The sequence below is a fragment of the Schistocerca piceifrons genome, unplaced genomic scaffold, assembly GCF_021461385.2.
Source record: "Schistocerca piceifrons isolate TAMUIC-IGC-003096 unplaced genomic scaffold, iqSchPice1.1 HiC_scaffold_1069, whole genome shotgun sequence".
NCBI lineage: Eukaryota > Metazoa > Arthropoda > Insecta > Orthoptera > Acrididae > Schistocerca > Schistocerca piceifrons.
The window spans coordinates 1-14,680 of NW_025726873.1; the positions used below are offsets into that span (position 1 = coordinate 1).

General features: G+C 53.2%; 38 non-coding genes across 38 annotated transcripts; 9 read left to right on the plus strand and 29 right to left on the minus strand.

Moving 5' to 3' along the window:
* Positions 1 to 490: 490 nt before the first annotated feature.
* On the minus strand, positions 491 to 562 carry Trnad-guc. The gene has a single exon. It is a non-coding gene; the product is annotated as a tRNA-Asp (tRNA).
* Positions 563 to 669: 107 nt separating this feature from the next.
* On the minus strand, positions 670 to 741 carry Trnad-guc. The gene has a single exon. It is a non-coding gene; the product is annotated as a tRNA-Asp (tRNA).
* A 107-nt stretch (positions 742 to 848) lies between these two features.
* On the minus strand, positions 849 to 940 carry Trnai-uau. Its single transcript is given in 2 exon segments — positions 849 to 884; positions 903 to 940. It is a non-coding gene; the product is annotated as a tRNA-Ile (tRNA).
* A 378-nt stretch (positions 941 to 1,318) lies between these two features.
* Trnar-acg lies at positions 1,319 to 1,391 on the plus strand. Its single transcript has one exon. It is a non-coding gene; the product is annotated as a tRNA-Arg (tRNA).
* A 604-nt stretch (positions 1,392 to 1,995) lies between these two features.
* Positions 1,996 to 2,067, minus strand: Trnad-guc. Its single transcript has one exon. It is a non-coding gene; the product is annotated as a tRNA-Asp (tRNA).
* Positions 2,068 to 2,174: 107 nt separating this feature from the next.
* On the minus strand, positions 2,175 to 2,246 carry Trnad-guc. Its single transcript has one exon. It is a non-coding gene; the product is annotated as a tRNA-Asp (tRNA).
* Positions 2,247 to 2,353: 107 nt separating this feature from the next.
* On the minus strand, positions 2,354 to 2,445 carry Trnai-uau. Its single transcript is given in 2 exon segments — positions 2,354 to 2,389; positions 2,408 to 2,445. It is a non-coding gene; the product is annotated as a tRNA-Ile (tRNA).
* A 378-nt stretch (positions 2,446 to 2,823) lies between these two features.
* Trnar-acg lies at positions 2,824 to 2,896 on the plus strand. The gene has a single exon. It is a non-coding gene; the product is annotated as a tRNA-Arg (tRNA).
* A 604-nt stretch (positions 2,897 to 3,500) lies between these two features.
* Trnad-guc lies at positions 3,501 to 3,572 on the minus strand. The gene has a single exon. It is a non-coding gene; the product is annotated as a tRNA-Asp (tRNA).
* Positions 3,573 to 3,857: 285 nt separating this feature from the next.
* On the minus strand, positions 3,858 to 3,949 carry Trnai-uau. The gene is given in 2 exon segments: positions 3,858 to 3,893; positions 3,912 to 3,949. It is a non-coding gene; the product is annotated as a tRNA-Ile (tRNA).
* Positions 3,950 to 4,327: 378 nt separating this feature from the next.
* On the plus strand, positions 4,328 to 4,400 carry Trnar-acg. Its single transcript has one exon. It is a non-coding gene; the product is annotated as a tRNA-Arg (tRNA).
* Positions 4,401 to 5,004: 604 nt separating this feature from the next.
* Positions 5,005 to 5,076, minus strand: Trnad-guc. The gene has a single exon. It is a non-coding gene; the product is annotated as a tRNA-Asp (tRNA).
* Positions 5,077 to 5,183: 107 nt separating this feature from the next.
* Trnad-guc lies at positions 5,184 to 5,255 on the minus strand. Its single transcript has one exon. It is a non-coding gene; the product is annotated as a tRNA-Asp (tRNA).
* A 107-nt stretch (positions 5,256 to 5,362) lies between these two features.
* Trnai-uau lies at positions 5,363 to 5,454 on the minus strand. The gene is given in 2 exon segments: positions 5,363 to 5,398; positions 5,417 to 5,454. It is a non-coding gene; the product is annotated as a tRNA-Ile (tRNA).
* Positions 5,455 to 5,832: 378 nt separating this feature from the next.
* On the plus strand, positions 5,833 to 5,905 carry Trnar-acg. Its single transcript has one exon. It is a non-coding gene; the product is annotated as a tRNA-Arg (tRNA).
* Positions 5,906 to 6,509: 604 nt separating this feature from the next.
* On the minus strand, positions 6,510 to 6,581 carry Trnad-guc. Its single transcript has one exon. It is a non-coding gene; the product is annotated as a tRNA-Asp (tRNA).
* A 107-nt stretch (positions 6,582 to 6,688) lies between these two features.
* Positions 6,689 to 6,760, minus strand: Trnad-guc. The gene has a single exon. It is a non-coding gene; the product is annotated as a tRNA-Asp (tRNA).
* Positions 6,761 to 6,867: 107 nt separating this feature from the next.
* Trnai-uau lies at positions 6,868 to 6,959 on the minus strand. The gene is given in 2 exon segments: positions 6,868 to 6,903; positions 6,922 to 6,959. It is a non-coding gene; the product is annotated as a tRNA-Ile (tRNA).
* Positions 6,960 to 7,337: 378 nt separating this feature from the next.
* Trnar-acg lies at positions 7,338 to 7,410 on the plus strand. Its single transcript has one exon. It is a non-coding gene; the product is annotated as a tRNA-Arg (tRNA).
* Positions 7,411 to 8,014: 604 nt separating this feature from the next.
* Positions 8,015 to 8,086, minus strand: Trnad-guc. Its single transcript has one exon. It is a non-coding gene; the product is annotated as a tRNA-Asp (tRNA).
* A 107-nt stretch (positions 8,087 to 8,193) lies between these two features.
* Trnad-guc lies at positions 8,194 to 8,265 on the minus strand. Its single transcript has one exon. It is a non-coding gene; the product is annotated as a tRNA-Asp (tRNA).
* A 107-nt stretch (positions 8,266 to 8,372) lies between these two features.
* On the minus strand, positions 8,373 to 8,464 carry Trnai-uau. Its single transcript is given in 2 exon segments — positions 8,373 to 8,408; positions 8,427 to 8,464. It is a non-coding gene; the product is annotated as a tRNA-Ile (tRNA).
* A 378-nt stretch (positions 8,465 to 8,842) lies between these two features.
* Trnar-acg lies at positions 8,843 to 8,915 on the plus strand. Its single transcript has one exon. It is a non-coding gene; the product is annotated as a tRNA-Arg (tRNA).
* A 604-nt stretch (positions 8,916 to 9,519) lies between these two features.
* On the minus strand, positions 9,520 to 9,591 carry Trnad-guc. The gene has a single exon. It is a non-coding gene; the product is annotated as a tRNA-Asp (tRNA).
* A 107-nt stretch (positions 9,592 to 9,698) lies between these two features.
* Trnad-guc lies at positions 9,699 to 9,770 on the minus strand. The gene has a single exon. It is a non-coding gene; the product is annotated as a tRNA-Asp (tRNA).
* A 107-nt stretch (positions 9,771 to 9,877) lies between these two features.
* Trnai-uau lies at positions 9,878 to 9,969 on the minus strand. Its single transcript is given in 2 exon segments — positions 9,878 to 9,913; positions 9,932 to 9,969. It is a non-coding gene; the product is annotated as a tRNA-Ile (tRNA).
* A 378-nt stretch (positions 9,970 to 10,347) lies between these two features.
* On the plus strand, positions 10,348 to 10,420 carry Trnar-acg. The gene has a single exon. It is a non-coding gene; the product is annotated as a tRNA-Arg (tRNA).
* Positions 10,421 to 11,024: 604 nt separating this feature from the next.
* Trnad-guc lies at positions 11,025 to 11,096 on the minus strand. Its single transcript has one exon. It is a non-coding gene; the product is annotated as a tRNA-Asp (tRNA).
* Positions 11,097 to 11,203: 107 nt separating this feature from the next.
* Trnad-guc lies at positions 11,204 to 11,275 on the minus strand. The gene has a single exon. It is a non-coding gene; the product is annotated as a tRNA-Asp (tRNA).
* A 107-nt stretch (positions 11,276 to 11,382) lies between these two features.
* Positions 11,383 to 11,474, minus strand: Trnai-uau. Its single transcript is given in 2 exon segments — positions 11,383 to 11,418; positions 11,437 to 11,474. It is a non-coding gene; the product is annotated as a tRNA-Ile (tRNA).
* A 378-nt stretch (positions 11,475 to 11,852) lies between these two features.
* Positions 11,853 to 11,925, plus strand: Trnar-acg. The gene has a single exon. It is a non-coding gene; the product is annotated as a tRNA-Arg (tRNA).
* A 604-nt stretch (positions 11,926 to 12,529) lies between these two features.
* On the minus strand, positions 12,530 to 12,601 carry Trnad-guc. The gene has a single exon. It is a non-coding gene; the product is annotated as a tRNA-Asp (tRNA).
* Positions 12,602 to 12,708: 107 nt separating this feature from the next.
* Trnad-guc lies at positions 12,709 to 12,780 on the minus strand. The gene has a single exon. It is a non-coding gene; the product is annotated as a tRNA-Asp (tRNA).
* Positions 12,781 to 12,887: 107 nt separating this feature from the next.
* On the minus strand, positions 12,888 to 12,979 carry Trnai-uau. Its single transcript is given in 2 exon segments — positions 12,888 to 12,923; positions 12,942 to 12,979. It is a non-coding gene; the product is annotated as a tRNA-Ile (tRNA).
* Positions 12,980 to 13,357: 378 nt separating this feature from the next.
* Trnar-acg lies at positions 13,358 to 13,430 on the plus strand. Its single transcript has one exon. It is a non-coding gene; the product is annotated as a tRNA-Arg (tRNA).
* Positions 13,431 to 14,034: 604 nt separating this feature from the next.
* Positions 14,035 to 14,106, minus strand: Trnad-guc. Its single transcript has one exon. It is a non-coding gene; the product is annotated as a tRNA-Asp (tRNA).
* A 107-nt stretch (positions 14,107 to 14,213) lies between these two features.
* On the minus strand, positions 14,214 to 14,285 carry Trnad-guc. The gene has a single exon. It is a non-coding gene; the product is annotated as a tRNA-Asp (tRNA).
* Positions 14,286 to 14,392: 107 nt separating this feature from the next.
* Trnai-uau lies at positions 14,393 to 14,484 on the minus strand. Its single transcript is given in 2 exon segments — positions 14,393 to 14,428; positions 14,447 to 14,484. It is a non-coding gene; the product is annotated as a tRNA-Ile (tRNA).
* Between the last annotated feature and the right edge of the window lie 196 nt (positions 14,485 to 14,680).

A 14,680-nucleotide genomic window follows, 5' to 3' on the forward strand; every position in this document is an offset into this window, starting at 1 on the left:
AAATATCGCTGCCTGCAAGCGTCAGCGTAGCGTCAGTCGAGCAAAGTCGAGACAAGTCAAGCTGAGAGCTGTAGGAGATGATACGCAATTAAATACAGGCGTGTGAAAGGGACGCAGACAACACTTTCCAAGTGTCCCACGTCACGTGGCGAAGAGCCGGCGCAACCCCAGGCAGCAGAGTGGCGCAGTGGAAGCGTGCTGGGCCCATAACCCAGAGGTCCGTGGATCGAAACCACGCTCTGCTAAAATTATTTCTTTTGCGGACTGTGCCGAGCTCGATTATTACGCCCACAGCGTCGGCTGGGGTGCTTTGATACAGCGTTAACAGCATACCCCGCAGTTCTGAAATGTGAAGAATGCGAGAACCACTTCCTAAGTTGTAGCATTTTTTAAGATTTTGCGCCAACTACACTCCACGATCGCAAAGTTAATGCTCTTACGACCCACATACGCGCAACACTCGAACAGGGTTGTGAGATAAAAATCGCATCTCCCCGGCGGGGAATCGAACCCCGGTCTCCCGCGTGACAGGCGGGGATACTAACCACTATACTACCGAGGATGCGCTGTAGACAGGTGCCTGTGTGCGAGAGATATGGTGCTAGTAGCCGCAAACGACCTACACTAAGTTCGGCGAGTGATAGAGCAGCAATTAAAAATCGGATGTGCCTCCCCGGCGGGGAATCGAACCCCGGTCTCCCGCGTGACAGGCGGGGATACTGACCACTATACTACCGAGGAAGACGCAGCTAGCGTCTCGAATGCACAATTATGTTACTCAAATAGCTGATACATCTCAAACCTAGCCTCCTGTTGCTGTCAGAGACAGCTGCTAAGAAATAAAAGTATGCCCCAGGTGAGGCTCGAACTCACAACCCCGGCATTGCTCACGGCTACTGCCTTATAAGTACCGTGCGCTAACCAATTGCGCCACTGGGGCTACAACAGAGTGCTCTCAGTTAGCGGTATTCACTTTGCTGCAATCCAGTGGTGGCCACAGAAACATACGATCGCCACCTGATGCCATACTGCGACTTTGGCACCTGACTACCAATGCTTCGTGCTATTCTTGTTTCATATGCTACGCTTACATGCACATCAACCGGCTCTCGTCGTCGAGAAAACGTGGGAAAACGCGCGCCTTGCCTTCTGCTACCTGTCGAACAGCGAGAGCAGATGCGTGGCAAGCTCTAAGCTCTGCAGGCGCACTGCGGCCACGCAGCTGCACGAAAGGTACCTTCCTTGGGAGCTTGCTCAGCCATGGAGAACACGTTTCTTAGCGAATTGCACTTGTCTCGTAGAAAGAAATGCTGCCACTGGCCCTGTGGCGCAACGGATAACGCGTCTGACTACGGATCAGAAGATTCCAGGTTCGAATCCTGGCAGGGTCGGCGTTTTGTTAGTTGCCGACGCGTAGCTGGGCAGTGGATTTCGTATGTCGCCGCACCGTGGAGTGCTTTGTTGCTCCTGTGCATCTCGCAGCTGCATGTCGAGTCGATCGTGGTAAATATCGCTGCCTGCAAGCGTCAGCGTAGCGTCAGTCGAGCAAAGTCGAGACAAGTCAAGCTGAGAGCTGTAGGAGATGATACGCAATTAAATACAGGCGTGTGAAAGGGACGCAGACAACACTTTCCAAGTGTCCCACGTCACGTGGCGAAGAGCCGGCGCAACCCCAGGCAGCAGAGTGGCGCAGTGGAAGCGTGCTGGGCCCATAACCCAGAGGTCCGTGGATCGAAACCACGCTCTGCTAAAATTATTTCTTTTGCGGACTGTGCCGAGCTCGATTATTACGCCCACAGCGTCGGCTGGGGTGCTTTGATACAGCGTTAACAGCATACCCCGCAGTTCTGAAATGTGAAGAATGCGAGAACCACTTCCTAAGTTGTAGCATTTTTTAAGATTTTGCGCCAACTACACTCCACGATCGCAAAGTTAATGCTCTTACGACCCACATACGCGCAACACTCGAACAGGGTTGTGAGATAAAAATCGCATCTCCCCGGCGGGGAATCGAACCCCGGTCTCCCGCGTGACAGGCGGGGATACTAACCACTATACTACCGAGGATGCGCTGTAGACAGGTGCCTGTGTGCGAGAGATATGGTGCTAGTAGCCGCAAACGACCTACACTAAGTTCGGCGAGTGATAGAGCAGCAATTAAAAATCGGATGTGCCTCCCCGGCGGGGAATCGAACCCCGGTCTCCCGCGTGACAGGCGGGGATACTGACCACTATACTACCGAGGAAGACGCAGCTAGCGTCTCGAATGCACAATTATGTTACTCAAATAGCTGATACATCTCAAACCTAGCCTCCTGTTGCTGTCAGAGACAGCTGCTAAGAAATAAAAGTATGCCCCAGGTGAGGCTCGAACTCACAACCCCGGCATTGCTCACGGCTACTGCCTTATAAGTACCGTGCGCTAACCAATTGCGCCACTGGGGCTACAACAGAGTGCTCTCAGTTAGCGGTATTCACTTTGCTGCAATCCAGTGGTGGCCACAGAAACATACGATCGCCACCTGATGCCATACTGCGACTTTGGCACCTGACTACCAATGCTTCGTGCTATTCTTGTTTCATATGCTACGCTTACATGCACATCAACCGGCTCTCGTCGTCGAGAAAACGTGGGAAAACGCGCGCCTTGCCTTCTGCTACCTGTCGAACAGCGAGAGCAGATGCGTGGCAAGCTCTAAGCTCTGCAGGCGCACTGCGGCCACGCAGCTGCACGAAAGGTACCTTCCTTGGGAGCTTGCTCAGCCATGGAGAACACGTTTCTTAGCGAATTGCACTTGTCTCGTAGAAAGAAATGCTGCCACTGGCCCTGTGGCGCAACGGATAACGCGTCTGACTACGGATCAGAAGATTCCAGGTTCGAATCCTGGCAGGGTCGGCGTTTTGTTAGTTGCCGACGCGTAGCTGGGCAGTGGATTTCGTATGTCGCCGCACCGTGGAGTGCTTTGTTGCTCCTGTGCATCTCGCAGCTGCATGTCGAGTCGATCGTGGTAAATATCGCTGCCTGCAAGCGTCAGCGTAGCGTCAGTCGAGCAAAGTCGAGACAAGTCAAGCTGAGAGCTGTAGGAGATGATACGCAATTAAATACAGGCGTGTGAAAGGGACGCAGACAACACTTTCCAAGTGTCCCACGTCACGTGGCGAAGAGCCGGCGCAACCCCAGGCAGCAGAGTGGCGCAGTGGAAGCGTGCTGGGCCCATAACCCAGAGGTCCGTGGATCGAAACCACGCTCTGCTAAAATTATTTCTTTTGCGGACTGTGCCGAGCTCGATTATTACGCCCACAGCGTCGGCTGGGGTGCTTTGATACAGCGTTAACAGCATACCCCGCAGTTCTGAAATGTGAAGAATGCGAGAACCACTTCCTAAGTTGTAGCATTTTTTAAGATTTTGCGCCAACTACACTCCACGATCGCAAAGTTAATGCTCTTACGACCCACATACGCGCAACACTCGAACAGGGTTGTGAGATAAAAATCGCATCTCCCCGGCGGGGAATCGAACCCCGGTCTCCCGCGTGACAGGCGGGGATACTAACCACTATACTACCGAGGATGCGCTGTAGACAGGTGCCTGTGTGCGAGAGATATGGTGCTAGTAGCCGCAAACGACCTACACTAAGTTCGGCGAGTGATAGAGCAGCAATTAAAAATCGGATGTGCCTCCCCGGCGGGAATCGAACCCCGGTCTCCCGCGTGACAGGCGGGGATACTGACCACTATACTACCGAGGAAGACGCAGCTAGCGTCTCGAATGCACAATTATGTTACTCAAATAGCTGATACATCTCAAACCTAGCCTCCTGTTGCTGTCAGAGACAGCTGCTAAGAAATAAAAGTATGCCCCAGGTGAGGCTCGAACTCACAACCCCGGCATTGCTCACGGCTACTGCCTTATAAGTACCGTGCGCTAACCAATTGCGCCACTGGGGCTACAACAGAGTGCTCTCAGTTAGCGGTATTCACTTTGCTGCAATCCAGTGGTGGCCACAGAAACATACGATCGCCACCTGATGCCATACTGCGACTTTGGCACCTGACTACCAATGCTTCGTGCTATTCTTGTTTCATATGCTACGCTTACATGCACATCAACCGGCTCTCGTCGTCGAGAAAACGTGGGAAAACGCGCGCCTTGCCTTCTGCTACCTGTCGAACAGCGAGAGCAGATGCGTGGCAAGCTCTAAGCTCTGCAGGCGCACTGCGGCCACGCAGCTGCACGAAAGGTACCTTCCTTGGGAGCTTGCTCAGCCATGGAGAACACGTTTCTTAGCGAATTGCACTTGTCTCGTAGAAAGAAATGCTGCCACTGGCCCTGTGGCGCAACGGATAACGCGTCTGACTACGGATCAGAAGATTCCAGGTTCGAATCCTGGCAGGGTCGGCGTTTTGTTAGTTGCCGACGCGTAGCTGGGCAGTGGATTTCGTATGTCGCCGCACCGTGGAGTGCTTTGTTGCTCCTGTGCATCTCGCAGCTGCATGTCGAGTCGATCGTGGTAAATATCGCTGCCTGCAAGCGTCAGCGTAGCGTCAGTCGAGCAAAGTCGAGACAAGTCAAGCTGAGAGCTGTAGGAGATGATACGCAATTAAATACAGGCGTGTGAAAGCGACGCAGACAACACTTTCCAAGTGTCCCACGTCACGTGGCGAAGAGCCGGCGCAACCCCAGGCAGCAGAGTGGCGCAGTGGAAGCGTGCTGGGCCCATAACCCAGAGGTCCGTGGATCGAAACCACGCTCTGCTAAAATTATTTCTTTTGCGGACTGTGCCGAGCTCGATTATTACGCCCACAGCGTCGGCTGGGGTGCTTTGATACAGCGTTAACAGCATACCCCGCAGTTCTGAAATGTGAAGAATGCGAGAACCACTTCCTAAGTTGTAGCATTTTTTAAGATTTTGCGCCAACTACACTCCACGATCGCAAAGTTAATGCTCTTACGACCCACATACGCGCAACACTCGAACAGGGTTGTGAGATAAAAATCGCATCTCCCCGGCGGGGAATCGAACCCCGGTCTCCCGCGTGACAGGCGGGGATACTAACCACTATACTACCGAGGATGCGCTGTAGACAGGTGCCTGTGTGCGAGAGATATGGTGCTAGTAGCCGCAAACGACCTACACTAAGTTCGGCGAGTGATAGAGCAGCAATTAAAAATCGGATGTGCCTCCCCGGCGGGGAATCGAACCCCGGTCTCCCGCGTGACAGGCGGGGATACTGACCACTATACTACCGAGGAAGACGCAGCTAGCGTCTCGAATGCACAATTATGTTACTCAAATAGCTGATACATCTCAAACCTAGCCTCCTGTTGCTGTCAGAGACAGCTGCTAAGAAATAAAAGTATGCCCCAGGTGAGGCTCGAACTCACAACCCCGGCATTGCTCACGGCTACTGCCTTATAAGTACCGTGCGCTAACCAATTGCGCCACTGGGGCTACAACAGAGTGCTCTCAGTTAGCGGTATTCACTTTGCTGCAATCCAGTGGTGGCCACAGAAACATACGATCGCCACCTGATGCCATACTGCGACTTTGGCACCTGACTACCAATGCTTCGTGCTATTCTTGTTTCATATGCTACGCTTACATGCACATCAACCGGCTCTCGTCGTCGAGAAAACGTGGGAAAACGCGCGCCTTGCCTTCTGCTACCTGTCGAACAGCGAGAGCAGATGCGTGGCAAGCTCTAAGCTCTGCAGGCGCACTGCGGCCACGCAGCTGCACGAAAGGTACCTTCCTTGGGAGCTTGCTCAGCCATGGAGAACACGTTTCTTAGCGAATTGCACTTGTCTCGTAGAAAGAAATGCTGCCACTGGCCCTGTGGCGCAACGGATAACGCGTCTGACTACGGATCAGAAGATTCCAGGTTCGAATCCTGGCAGGGTCGGCGTTTTGTTAGTTGCCGACGCGTAGCTGGGCAGTGGATTTCGTATGTCGCCGCACCGTGGAGTGCTTTGTTGCTCCTGTGCATCTCGCAGCTGCATGTCGAGTCGATCGTGGTAAATATCGCTGCCTGCAAGCGTCAGCGTAGCGTCAGTCGAGCAAAGTCGAGACAAGTCAAGCTGAGAGCTGTAGGAGATGATACGCAATTAAATACAGGCGTGTGAAAGGGACGCAGACAACACTTTCCAAGTGTCCCACGTCACGTGGCGAAGAGCCGGCGCAACCCCAGGCAGCAGAGTGGCGCAGTGGAAGCGTGCTGGGCCCATAACCCAGAGGTCCGTGGATCGAAACCACGCTCTGCTAAAATTATTTCTTTTGCGGACTGTGCCGAGCTCGATTATTACGCCCACAGCGTCGGCTGGGGTGCTTTGATACAGCGTTAACAGCATACCCCGCAGTTCTGAAATGTGAAGAATGCGAGAACCACTTCCTAAGTTGTAGCATTTTTTAAGATTTTGCGCCAACTACACTCCACGATCGCAAAGTTAATGCTCTTACGACCCACATACGCGCAACACTCGAACAGGGTTGTGAGATAAAAATCGCATCTCCCCGGCGGGGAATCGAACCCCGGTCTCCCGCGTGACAGGCGGGGATACTAACCACTATACTACCGAGGATGCGCTGTAGACAGGTGCCTGTGTGCGAGAGATATGGTGCTAGTAGCCGCAAACGACCTACACTAAGTTCGGCGAGTGATAGAGCAGCAATTAAAAATCGGATGTGCCTCCCCGGCGGGGAATCGAACCCCGGTCTCCCGCGTGACAGGCGGGGATACTGACCACTATACTACCGAGGAAGACGCAGCTAGCGTCTCGAATGCACAATTATGTTACTCAAATAGCTGATACATCTCAAACCTAGCCTCCTGTTGCTGTCAGAGACAGCTGCTAAGAAATAAAAGTATGCCCCAGGTGAGGCTCGAACTCACAACCCCGGCATTGCTCACGGCTACTGCCTTATAAGTACCGTGCGCTAACCAATTGCGCCACTGGGGCTACAACAGAGTGCTTTCAGTTAGCGGTATTCACTTTGCTGCAATCCAGTGGTGGCCACAGAAACATACGATCGCCACCTGATGCCATACTGCGACTTTGGCACCTGACTACCAATGCTTCGTGCTATTCTTGTTTCATATGCTACGCTTACATGCACATCAACCGGCTCTCGTCGTCGAGAAAACGTGGGAAAACGCGCGCCTTGCCTTCTGCTACCTGTCGAACAGCGAGAGCAGATGCGTGGCAAGCTCTAAGCTCTGCAGGCGCACTGCGGCCACGCAGCTGCACGAAAGGTACCTTCCTTGGGAGCTTGCTCAGCCATGGAGAACACGTTTCTTAGCGAATTGCACTTGTCTCGTAGAAAGAAATGCTGCCACTGGCCCTGTGGCGCAACGGATAACGCGTCTGACTACGGATCAGAAGATTCCAGGTTCGAATCCTGGCAGGGTCGGCGTTTTGTTAGTTGCCGACGCGTAGCTGGGCAGTGGATTTCGTATGTCGCCGCACCGTGGAGTGCTTTGTTGCTCCTGTGCATCTCGCAGCTGCATGTCGAGTCGATCGTGGTAAATATCGCTGCCTGCAAGCGTCAGCGTAGCGTCAGTCGAGCAAAGTCGAGACAAGTCAAGCTGAGAGCTGTAGGAGATGATACGCAATTAAATACAGGCGTGTGAAAGCGACGCAGACAACACTTTCCAAGTGTCCCACGTCACGTGGCGAAGAGCCGGCGCAACCCCAGGCAGCAGAGTGGCGCAGTGGAAGCGTGCTGGGCCCATAACCCAGAGGTCCGTGGATCGAAACCACGCTCTGCTAAAATTATTTCTTTTGCGGACTGTGCCGAGCTCGATTATTACGCCCACAGCGTCGGCTGGGGTGCTTTGATACAGCGTTAACAGCATACCCCGCAGTTCTGAAATGTGAAGAATGCGAGAACCACTTCCTAAGTTGTAGCATTTTTTAAGATTTTGCGCCAACTACACTCCACGATCGCAAAGTTAATGCTCTTACGACCCACATACGCGCAACACTCGAACAGGGTTGTGAGATAAAAATCGCATCTCCCCGGCGGGGAATCGAACCCCGGTCTCCCGCGTGACAGGCGGGGATACTAACCACTATACTACCGAGGATGCGCTGTAGACAGGTGCCTGTGTGCGAGAGATATGGTGCTAGTAGCCGCAAACGACCTACACTAAGTTCGGCGAGTGATAGAGCAGCAATTAAAAATCGGATGTGCCTCCCCGGCGGGGAATCGAACCCCGGTCTCCCGCGTGACAGGCGGGGATACTGACCACTATACTACCGAGGAAGACGCAGCTAGCGTCTCGAATGCACAATTATGTTACTCAAATAGCTGATACATCTCAAACCTAGCCTCCTGTTGCTGTCAGAGACAGCTGCTAAGAAATAAAAGTATGCCCCAGGTGAGGCTCGAACTCACAACCCCGGCATTGCTCACGGCTACTGCCTTATAAGTACCGTGCGCTAACCAATTGCGCCACTGGGGCTACAACAGAGTGCTCTCAGTTAGCGGTATTCACTTTGCTGCAATCCAGTGGTGGCCACAGAAACATACGATCGCCACCTGATGCCATACTGCGACTTTGGCACCTGACTACCAATGCTTCGTGCTATTCTTGTTTCATATGCTACGCTTACATGCACATCAACCGGCTCTCGTCGTCGAGAAAACGTGGGAAAACGCGCGCCTTGCCTTCTGCTACCTGTCGAACAGCGAGAGCAGATGCGTGGCAAGCTCTAAGCTCTGCAGGCGCACTGCGGCCACGCAGCTGCACGAAAGGTACCTTCCTTGGGAGCTTGCTCAGCCATGGAGAACACGTTTCTTAGCGAATTGCACTTGTCTCGTAGAAAGAAATGCTGCCACTGGCCCTGTGGCGCAACGGATAACGCGTCTGACTACGGATCAGAAGATTCCAGGTTCGAATCCTGGCAGGGTCGGCGTTTTGTTAGTTGCCGACGCGTAGCTGGGCAGTGGATTTCGTATGTCGCCGCACCGTGGAGTGCTTTGTTGCTCCTGTGCATCTCGCAGCTGCATGTCGAGTCGATCGTGGTAAATATCGCTGCCTGCAAGCGTCAGCGTAGCGTCAGTCGAGCAAAGTCGAGACAAGTCAAGCTGAGAGCTGTAGGAGATGATACGCAATTAAATACAGGCGTGTGAAAGCGACGCAGACAACACTTTCCAAGTGTCCCACGTCACGTGGCGAAGAGCCGGCGCAACCCCAGGCAGCAGAGTGGCGCAGTGGAAGCGTGCTGGGCCCATAACCCAGAGGTCCGTGGATCGAAACCACGCTCTGCTAAAATTATTTCTTTTGCGGACTGTGCCGAGCTCGATTATTACGCCCACAGCGTCGGCTGGGGTGCTTTGATACAGCGTTAACAGCATACCCCGCAGTTCTGAAATGTGAAGAATGCGAGAACCACTTCCTAAGTTGTAGCATTTTTTAAGATTTTGCGCCAACTACACTCCACGATCGCAAAGTTAATGCTCTTACGACCCACATACGCGCAACACTCGAACAGGGTTGTGAGATAAAAATCGCATCTCCCCGGCGGGGAATCGAACCCCGGTCTCCCGCGTGACAGGCGGGGATACTAACCACTATACTACCGAGGATGCGCTGTAGACAGGTGCCTGTGTGCGAGAGATATGGTGCTAGTAGCCGCAAACGACCTACACTAAGTTCGGCGAGTGATAGAGCAGCAATTAAAAATCGGATGTGCCTCCCCGGCGGGGAATCGAACCCCGGTCTCCCGCGTGACAGGCGGGGATACTGACCACTATACTACCGAGGAAGACGCAGCTAGCGTCTCGAATGCACAATTATGTTACTCAAATAGCTGATACATCTCAAACCTAGCCTCCTGTTGCTGTCAGAGACAGCTGCTAAGAAATAAAAGTATGCCCCAGGTGAGGCTCGAACTCACAACCCCGGCATTGCTCACGGCTACTGCCTTATAAGTACCGTGCGCTAACCAATTGCGCCACTGGGGCTACAACAGAGTGCTCTCAGTTAGCGGTATTCACTTTGCTGCAATCCAGTGGTGGCCACAGAAACATACGATCGCCACCTGATGCCATACTGCGACTTTGGCACCTGACTACCAATGCTTCGTGCTATTCTTGTTTCATATGCTACGCTTACATGCACATCAACCGGCTCTCGTCGTCGAGAAAACGTGGGAAAACGCGCGCCTTGCCTTCTGCTACCTGTCGAACAGCGAGAGCAGATGCGTGGCAAGCTCTAAGCTCTGCAGGCGCACTGCGGCCACGCAGCTGCACGAAAGGTACCTTCCTTGGGAGCTTGCTCAGCCATGGAGAACACGTTTCTTAGCGAATTGCACTTGTCTCGTAGAAAGAAATGCTGCCACTGGCCCTGTGGCGCAACGGATAACGCGTCTGACTACGGATCAGAAGATTCCAGGTTCGAATCCTGGCAGGGTCGGCGTTTTGTTAGTTGCCGACGCGTAGCTGGGCAGTGGATTTCGTATGTCGCCGCACCGTGGAGTGCTTTGTTGCTCCTGTGCATCTCGCAGCTGCATGTCGAGTCGATCGTGGTAAATATCGCTGCCTGCAAGCGTCAGCGTAGCGTCAGTCGAGCAAAGTCGAGACAAGTCAAGCTGAGAGCTGTAGGAGATGATACGCAATTAAATACAGGCGTGTGAAAGCGACGCAGACAACACTTTCCAAGTGTCCCACGTCACGTGGCGAAGAGCCGGCGCAACCCCAGGCAGCAGAGTGGCGCAGTGGAAGCGTGCTGGGCCCATAACCCAGAGGTCCGTGGATCGAAACCACGCTCTGCTAAAATTATTTCTTTTGCGGACTGTGCCGAGCTCGATTATTACGCCCACAGCGTCGGCTGGGGTGCTTTGATACAGCGTTAACAGCATACCCCGCAGTTCTGAAATGTGAAGAATGCGAGAACCACTTCCTAAGTTGTAGCATTTTTTAAGATTTTGCGCCAACTACACTCCACGATCGCAAAGTTAATGCTCTTACGACCCACATACGCGCAACACTCGAACAGGGTTGTGAGATAAAAATCGCATCTCCCCGGCGGGGAATCGAACCCCGGTCTCCCGCGTGACAGGCGGGGATACTAACCACTATACTACCGAGGATGCGCTGTAGACAGGTGCCTGTGTGCGAGAGATATGGTGCTAGTAGCCGCAAACGACCTACACTAAGTTCGGCGAGTGATAGAGCAGCAATTAAAAATCGGATGTGCCTCCCCGGCGGGGAATCGAACCCCGGTCTCCCGCGTGACAGGCGGGGATACTGACCACTATACTACCGAGGAAGACGCAGCTAGCGTCTCGAATGCACAATTATGTTACTCAAATAGCTGATACATCTCAAACCTAGCCTCCTGTTGCTGTCAGAGACAGCTGCTAAGAAATAAAAGTATGCCCCAGGTGAGGCTCGAACTCACAACCCCGGCATTGCTCACGGCTACTGCCTTATAAGTACCGTGCGCTAACCAATTGCGCCACTGGGGCTACAACAGAGTGCTCTCAGTTAGCGGTATTCACTTTGCTGCAATCCAGTGGTGGCCACAGAAACATACGATCGCCACCTGATGCCATACTGCGACTTTGGCACCTGACTACCAATGCTTCGTGCTATTCTTGTTTCATATGCTACGCTTACATGCACATCAACCGGCTCTCGTCGTCGAGAAAACGTGGGAAAACGCGCGCCTTGCCTTCTGCTACCTGTCGAACAGCGAGAGCAGATGCGTGGCAAGCTCTAAGCTCTGCAGGCGCACTGCGGCCACGCAGCTGCACGAAAGGTACCTTCCTTGGGAGCTTGCTCAGCCATGGAGAACACGTTTCTTAGCGAATTGCACTTGTCTCGTAGAAAGAAATGCTGCCACTGGCCCTGTGGCGCAACGGATAACGCGTCTGACTACGGATCAGAAGATTCCAGGTTCGAATCCTGGCAGGGTCGGCGTTTTGTTAGTTGCCGACGCGTAGCTGGGCAGTGGATTTCGTATGTCGCCGCACCGTGGAGTGCTTTGTTGCTCCTGTGCATCTCGCAGCTGCATGTCGAGTCGATCGTGGTAAATATCGCTGCCTGCAAGCGTCAGCGTAGCGTCAGTCGAGCAAAGTCGAGACAAGTCAAGCTGAGAGCTGTAGGAGATGATACGCAATTAAATACAGGCGTGTGAAAGCGACGCAGACAACACTTTCCAAGTGTCCCACGTCACGTGGCGAAGAGCCGGCGCAACCCCAGGCAGCAGAGTGGCGCAGTGGAAGCGTGCTGGGCCCATAACCCAGAGGTCCGTGGATCGAAACCACGCTCTGCTAAAATTATTTCTTTTGCGGACTGTGCCGAGCTCGATTATTACGCCCACAGCGTCGGCTGGGGTGCTTTGATACAGCGTTAACAGCATACCCCGCAGTTCTGAAATGTGAAGAATGCGAGAACCACTTCCTAAGTTGTAGCATTTTTTAAGATTTTGCGCCAACTACACTCCACGATCGCAAAGTTAATGCTCTTACGACCCACATACGCGCAACACTCGAACAGGGTTGTGAGATAAAAATCGCATCTCCCCGGCGGGGAATCGAACCCCGGTCTCCCGCGTGACAGGCGGGGATACTAACCACTATACTACCGAGGATGCGCTGTAGACAGGTGCCTGTGTGCGAGAGATATGGTGCTAGTAGCCGCAAACGACCTACACTAAGTTCGGCGAGTGATAGAGCAGCAATTAAAAATCGGATGTGCCTCCCCGGCGGGGAATCGAACCCCGGTCTCCCGCGTGACAGGCGGGGATACTGACCACTATACTACCGAGGAAGACGCAGCTAGCGTCTCGAATGCACAATTATGTTACTCAAATAGCTGATACATCTCAAACCTAGCCTCCTGTTGCTGTCAGAGACAGCTGCTAAGAAATAAAAGTATGCCCCAGGTGAGGCTCGAACTCACAACCCCGGCATTGCTCACGGCTACTGCCTTATAAGTACCGTGCGCTAACCAATTGCGCCACTGGGGCTACAACAGAGTGCTTTCAGTTAGCGGTATTCACTTTGCTGCAATCCAGTGGTGGCCACAGAAACATACGATCGCCACCTGATGCCATACTGCGACTTTGGCACCTGACTACCAATGCTTCGTGCTATTCTTGTTTCATATGCTACGCTTACATGCACATCAACCGGCTCTCGTCGTCGAGAAAACGTGGGAAAACGCGCGCCTTGCCTTCTGCTACCTGTCGAACAGCGAGAGCAGATGCGTGGCAAGCTCTAAGCTCTGCAGGCGCACTGCGGCCACGCAGCTGCACGAAAGGTACCTTCCTTGGGAGCTTGCTCAGCCATGGAGAACACGTTTCTTAGCGAATTGCACTTGTCTCGTAGAAAGAAATGCTGCCACTGGCCCTGTGGCGCAACGGATAACGCGTCTGACTACGGATCAGAAGATTCCAGGTTCGAATCCTGGCAGGGTCGGCGTTTTGTTAGTTGCCGACGCGTAGCTGGGCAGTGGATTTCGTATGTCGCCGCACCGTGGAGTGCTTTGTTGCTCCTGTGCATCTCGCAGCTGCATGTCGAGTCGATCGTGGTAAATATCGCTGCCTGCAAGCGTCAGCGTAGCGTCAGTCGAGCAAAGTCGAGACAAGTCAAGCTGAGAGCTGTAGGAGATGATACGCAATTAAATACAGGCGTGTGAAAGCGACGCAGACAACACTTTCCAAGTGTCCCACGTCACGTGGCGAAGAGCCGGCGCAACCCCAGGCAGCAGAGTGGCGCAGTGGAAGCGTGCTGGGCCCATAACCCAGAGGTCCGTGGATCGAAACCACGCTCTGCTAAAATTATTTCTTTTGCGGACTGTGCCGAGCTCGATTATTACGCCCACAGCGTCGGCTGGGGTGCTTTGATACAGCGTTAACAGCATACCCCGCAGTTCTGAAATGTGAAGAATGCGAGAACCACTTCCTAAGTTGTAGCATTTTTTAAGATTTTGCGCCAACTACACTCCACGATCGCAAAGTTAATGCTCTTACGACCCACATACGCGCAACACTCGAACAGGGTTGTGAGATAAAAATCGCATCTCCCCGGCGGGGAATCGAACCCCGGTCTCCCGCGTGACAGGCGGGGATACTAACCACTATACTACCGAGGATGCGCTGTAGACAGGTGCCTGTGTGCGAGAGATATGGTGCTAGTAGCCGCAAACGACCTACACTAAGTTCGGCGAGTGATAGAGCAGCAATTAAAAATCGGATGTGCCTCCCCGGCGGGGAATCGAACCCCGGTCTCCCGCGTGACAGGCGGGGATACTGACCACTATACTACCGAGGAAGACGCAGCTAGCGTCTCGAATGCACAATTATGTTACTCAAATAGCTGATACATCTCAAACCTAGCCTCCTGTTGCTGTCAGAGACAGCTGCTAAGAAATAAAAGTATGCCCCAGGTGAGGCTCGAACTCACAACCCCGGCATTGCTCACGGCTACTGCCTTATAAGTACCGTGCGCTAACCAATTGCGCCACTGGGGCTACAACAGAGTGCTTTCAGTTAGCGGTATTCACTTTGCTGCAATCCAGTGGTGGCCACAGAAACATACGATCGCCACCTGATGCCATACTGCGACTTTGGCACCTGACTACCAATGCTTCGTGCTATTCTTGTTTCATATGCTACGCTTACATGCACATCAACCGGCTCTCGTCGTCGAGAAAACGTGGGAAAACG